Here is a 6129-nt window from a genome sequence, read left to right on the forward strand (position 1 = left end):
CATGAGCTAGTACTCATAAACCACCTATATAGTATTTTATGGGAGAGCTAAATGATTGTTAATGGTAATCTTGACTCTGCTATTTTCCCCTCATATACTGATTTTAGAATCTAACCTCTGGGTGAGCTGGAGCTTCATTGTGATAAGGGCTGTGAGGGAAGGACCTAAGGTGCAAAGAGACAAATAACTGAAAGATCCAATGTAGATTGGGAGAGCAACAAAGTCTCTCTGCTTCCACTCTTTGAGAATTCCTTTGTAGATTCTTAGAGACTCTGATTGGGTCATCACCAAAATCAAGAACAACTGTCTTAAAATATAGCTCCGAGGCAGAAGTTCAGCTTTGTAGGAAAATAAGGTAGGAATAGGAGATTGAAGAGGTATCTCCAGCAGTTGTTCTGAACTAGTTCAGACATGTTCAACCCCATTCTTCATACAGAGCTTCTCTTTGTTTCGTGCCTGACTTCTTCTACATGAATAATTCCCATTCTGTGTTCAGATACAACAATCCAGCATTTATTCTCATGATAAAAATAGAAAACAACAGGTATTGATTTTTCATAGCAATTATTCTTACATCTGTTTTCTGATTTTTTGAGCACATACAGGCAAAACAGGCAGGGCAGTCATATGGAAGAGAGTGCCTCATGCATTTACATGGGAGACAGTTGTTTGGCAATAAGGAATGATGAAGGATGTTATATTTCAGGGAGGTTTTTATCCATTTAAGATTTAGCCTTTCCTCACACGTAAAAAACACTCTGCCAAGATCAGATTTTATATAGTTAAAATAACAACAATGACGATGACAGCTTTGTTAGGTGTTACTTATTTCTTCTCATGCTTGCCATTTGAGGGACCATTTCTCAACTCCATCTATTTTGATTGTATCAAAAGGACCTGATAAGATCAATTATGAGCCTTTTGGCTCTCTGAGCAGCACCATGGTGGTTGACATGAATAAGCGCCTTACAAAAGGCAGCAGAAAGAGAGCCAAGAAGAAAGTGGTTGATCCATTTTCTGGGAAAGATTGGTATAATGTGAAAGCACTTGCTATGTTCAATATAAGAAATATTGGGAAAACACTAGTCACTGGGACTCAAGGAACCAAAATTGCCTCTGATGGCCTCAAGAGTCACGTGTTTGAAGTGAGCCTTGCTGATTGGCAGAACGATGAAGTTGCATTTAGAAAAGTCAAGCTAATTACTGAGGATATCCAGGGTGAAAACTGCTCGGCTAACTTCCATGGCATGGATGTTATTCATGACAAAATGTGTTCCATCATCAAAAATGGCAGACTATGATTGAAGCTCATATTGATGTCAGGACTACTGATGGTTATTTGCTTTGTCTGTTCTGTGTTGGTTTTGCTAAAAAGCACAACAATCAGATATGGAAGACTTCTTACACTCAGCACCAGCAGGTCCACCAAATCCAAAAAAAGATGATGGAAATCATGACCCGAGAGGTACAAATGACTTGAAAAAAGTGGTCAACAAATAGATTCCAGACAGCATTGGAAAATACATAGAAAAGGCTTGCCAATCTATTTATCCTCTCCATGATGTCTTTGTTAGAAAAGTAAAAATGCTGAAAAAGCCCAAGTTTGAACTGGGAAAACTCGTGGAACTTTATGGTGAAGGTAGTAGTTCTGGAAAAGCTACTGGGGATGCAACAGGTGCTAAAGTTGAATGAGCTGACGGATATGAACCACCAGTCCAAGAATCTGTTTAAAATTCAGACCTTTAATAGTAACAAAAAATCCCATTTGTGAAGAAAAAAAGGAAAAAGATCAATTATGACAATGTATAGAGGAGCACGGAGCATTTTTTTTTTTTTTTTTTTGGCAGCTGACTGGTAGAGGGATCAAACCCTTGACCTTGGTGTTATCAGTACCACACTCTAACCAAATGAGCGTCCAGCCCCTAGAGCAGCATTTTTGTAAACTGTAAAATGTTTTGGGACGATAATATACTATTATTCTTTACTCATTTCACAGCTATTTATGGAGGGACTACTCTGTGCTAGGCACTGTGCTAGATGCTGGGAAAAATGCAGAGAAAATGTAGGCAAAGTCTGAGTCTGGGCCCTCATGGAGCTTACATTCCAGAGGTGCTGACAGTCAGTAACCAAGAGTATGGGATAAGTTCTGGAGATCTTGCTCCATCATCTAGATAACCCACCCTTTAAAGTATCATTCAAGCATTATTTCCTTCAATAAGCATTCCCTGCTTTTCCCACCCACCTCTCCCACTCTGATGTGTGCACATCTGCATAATAGCACTTATCTCACTGTCGTGTGATACGTCCTAGTTTACCTACCTATATCCTATGTTATTCTGTGAACTCCTGAAAGGCAGAGGGCATGTCCTATTATCTTCTTGGTATCTGTGATGCCTGCCTTGCACATAGGTCAATTAATGTTTGTAGTAATGGATCAACTAATGCGTGGTGATTAACCTGGGCTCTGAAATCACAATCAGTCCAGATTTATAAAATAGGAAGTGATATCCAAGATTATATAGTCTAGCCTCCCTTTACATATGAGGAACTTGAGCCCCACTTTCTGTGTTTGAGTATTCTCAATTGTCAACTGGAGATAAGAGAATTTTAGAGCTGAAAGAAAGTTTACAAAGGTTCTTTCAGTCAAACACTTCATTTGAAAGATGAATAAAGCAAGGCCCAGAAAGATATATCAACTTATCTAAAGTCCAATGGCAAGTTAGTAGCAGAACCAAAAGCAGGTTTTCTGGCACCCATAATAATTTTTTCACAATCTCGTGTTTGTTCTCCCTGTAAACCTTAGTATTGTTACAAGGTTGCTGTGAAGTTACATGGAAAGAATAGATATTGATACTGTAGTTGGAGTATAAATTAGTGCTATCACTTTAGAAAACACTTTGCCATTATGTAGTAAACATGCACAGTTCTTGTGACCCAGTGGTTCAACTCTGAGGAATATACCCTAGAAATTCTTGTACATGTACATAAAGAAGCATGTATAAGAATATTCAGAGCAGTTTTGTTAATAATAGTTCTAAAAAAGAAATAAACAACGCTTTTGTCCAATGCTGATGTCCATTGACAGAGAATGGATAAATGAATTGAGGCATATACATAAAATGGAATATGACGTAGCAAAAAACAAAAACAAAAACAAAAACAACAAATCTTATAAACGTAAGTTGAGTGAAAAAAGCAAGTCCAGAAAATTTCATACTGTATAATACTATCTATAAAAAGTTCAGTTAGGAGCAGAGTTAAGCAATATACATGGTAAAGCAACAAATAGTGGTAAAGAAATGACAAATACAAAAATAACAAAAGGCCTAGTGTAACATCAATATTCACCCGAAATCAATTATCATTATAGAATAAACTTGTGTATATAAGAACAAATCTGAAGCTTCATGTTTAAAGTTAATTATTGCTATAATTCCATTAATAAACATTTTAGTATTTACGTTTTTTAGTTTTACATTCAGTACAGAAACAATATATATATATATATATTTTAAAAACACCGTCAACTGCTAGATTGCTCCTGTGGAAGCACATTGGTGGAACTAAATACTGTCAACTGAGGTAAGTACAGAAATAAGCTATTTTTTTTAGGATGCCTCAATTTTATTTAGTATTTCCTGCTTTATTTCCTCTTTCTACTCTCCATTATGTAAAGATTGAAGAGGATTGTTATGGATGTGGTTATAACTGAATTTGGAGGGTTTTTTCCTTATGAAATTTTGAGGTGACAACACTGACATTCCATTTTTAATTCATCTTCACAAAACATGAAGACTTTTCAAATAGAACTCTTCCTTGAAAGGCTTATTGATAGCCTAAATGGAATTAGATACCTGAAAGTTAAATTCAGTCTTTAAAATGATGTTGTTTCATATTAGAAACACAAGTACACCAAACAATTAGAAAATATTAGAATTATTATGTAATCAAATCTATACTATTTGGCCTGGTATTATTTAATTTTTATGAACATTTATTAGGTCAAAATGTATATAATATTCTTCATATAGTTATCTAGTAAACACACTCTTCTTTAATATTTATACACTCATTCTATTTTCTTGTTTAACTATTTGATGTGTATAATCATTGTGCTTGTACATAAATTTAACTGCTTCTCCAATCATCACTTATTATGCAGCACTTTACTCCTGCAATAATAAATGTATATTTTTGCTCCAAGTGACTGAGAATTTTAACATATGGAGAACATTAAGGCAATTTTCAGTCCAAGTATCATCTAGAACACTTACCTATACTGGAAATGGAATATTTTAAAATTAATGATTCCAAATGCTGTGCCTTGATATGCACAAGTTCAGGTAAGGCAAAATGATGTTGATGTAGGCATTGGATATTCAGCCTTCCAAAGACCTAGGCCAGAACAAAAACCAAACAGCAGGTTTGGCCCGATTATAGAGGCCAAAACTAGACTTCCAACATCTCTCTGATGGACAGTGGGTTTATATGTGTTATGGCTATATTTTATAACTTATACATTACAGCAATTCCTTTGTAGATATCTAATATATAATAATTAAAAATTACAGTGATCAGGAGATATTTCAAAAATAAAAATGTCATCTAAGGATAATCCAGTTTGTATCCCATGCCTTCTTTTCCCCCCTTCTTCACATGTCTCAAGACAGTTTGGTTCAAGAGGCATGATCCACCATGACCTCTCACATTCAGCACTTGAGTGCTCTCCTTTGTTACTCACATCTGGGACTGGCTGTCTACCCCTGGCAGCAGATGCCCCATTTAAAGAGCATTCTCACCCAGGCTGTGCTGTGACGAAGACTTACTCAGTGTTTCTTTTAGCACCACATATGCCCCTGGCAGACATACAGATGGGCATATGGATGCTAATAGACCCTCCCTTGCTGCAAACTATTGCTAAGAAGATTTAATGAGCTAAGCACATTAACATTTAATAGCTTAAACACCATTTATATTTACAGTCACCTCCCCAGAGGTAAAAGAAAATTTATGCAGGAATTGGTTGATTGCCTTTGAGAAAAGTATTAATGTCTGCCTGCTTGTGTTTATGGGCCCATAGACATAGAGAACAAGTTGGTCAATTCTGTGAGGCAACCAAGGACATACCACGTAATGATCCTCTCTCTCCTTTTTTTGTTTTTGTTTTTGTACTGGGGGCTCATGACAAGAGAAGTTCTCTTTTCATGGGAGATCAGTTGATTTAGCAACTAACAAGTGGTGAGGAGAACTTTTCTGAGAATTTTTTATGGCCCGAGAACTTAAATGAATATTTTATTGGTATTATTAGATGTAAATATTATTAGAAATAGTAGAACTAGAAATAGAACAATGGAGGAGGGAGAATTGTCTGATTACAGAGATGGCAAAATTAGTGGTAGAATGTTGGACTCAAATGACCCTGCATTTGAGTCCTGGAACTGCCACTGAACTAGCTGTGGGAAACAGAACAAGTCTCTTAATGTCTCCAAGCTTGATTCTTTTCTTCTATAAGATGGCGGTTAGAATGGGATCTATTTCATAGTGTTGGGAAGAGGATTGAATGCAATAATTCCTGTAAGGTACTTAGCATGTTGCCTAGCACAAATGCACTCAATAAATGTTATAAATGGTGTTTTATTATTATAGAGACTGAATTATTACCTGATATTTGTAAACTTTATGGCTCTCTTATGACACTTATTACTATCTATCTTGTATCTGAGTTATTTACATAAGGACTAAACTACTGAAACTAAGCTTCTTGAGGGAAAAATGCTTGTCTGATTCATACCCTATAGGGCCTATCACAATGAGGCAGCACTAAGTCACACTAGAAGATTAGGCTGAGCTGGTAGCTTTCAAACATTTTTAACCACAGCCCAAAGCAAGATATATCTTTTATATTATAATCCAATACATACACACATAATTGAATTGAGAAAGTTTTGCAAGACAATCCTTACTATGTGCAATGCACTCATATTTTCTTTTCTTTTCTATTTTATTCCATTAAAAATGTCTCATTTTGGGCCGGCCCGGTGGCGCACTGCTACAGTGCACCGCTTGAGAGTGTGGCGGCGCTTCCGCCGAGGGTTCGGATCCCACATACAGACCGGTTCCCGCTCACTG

General features: G+C 36.4%; 1 pseudogene; it reads left to right on the forward strand.

Annotated features, from left to right (window-relative positions):
- The first annotated feature begins 941 nt into the window (after window positions 1-941).
- LOC103607527 lies at window positions 942-1731 on the forward strand (annotated as a pseudogene).
- Window positions 1732-6129: the final 4398 nt, after the last annotated feature.

The sequence above is a fragment of the Galeopterus variegatus genome, unplaced genomic scaffold, assembly GCF_000696425.1.
Source record: "Galeopterus variegatus unplaced genomic scaffold, G_variegatus-3.0.2 Scaffold7509, whole genome shotgun sequence".
Taxonomy (NCBI): domain Eukaryota; kingdom Metazoa; phylum Chordata; class Mammalia; order Dermoptera; family Cynocephalidae; genus Galeopterus; species Galeopterus variegatus.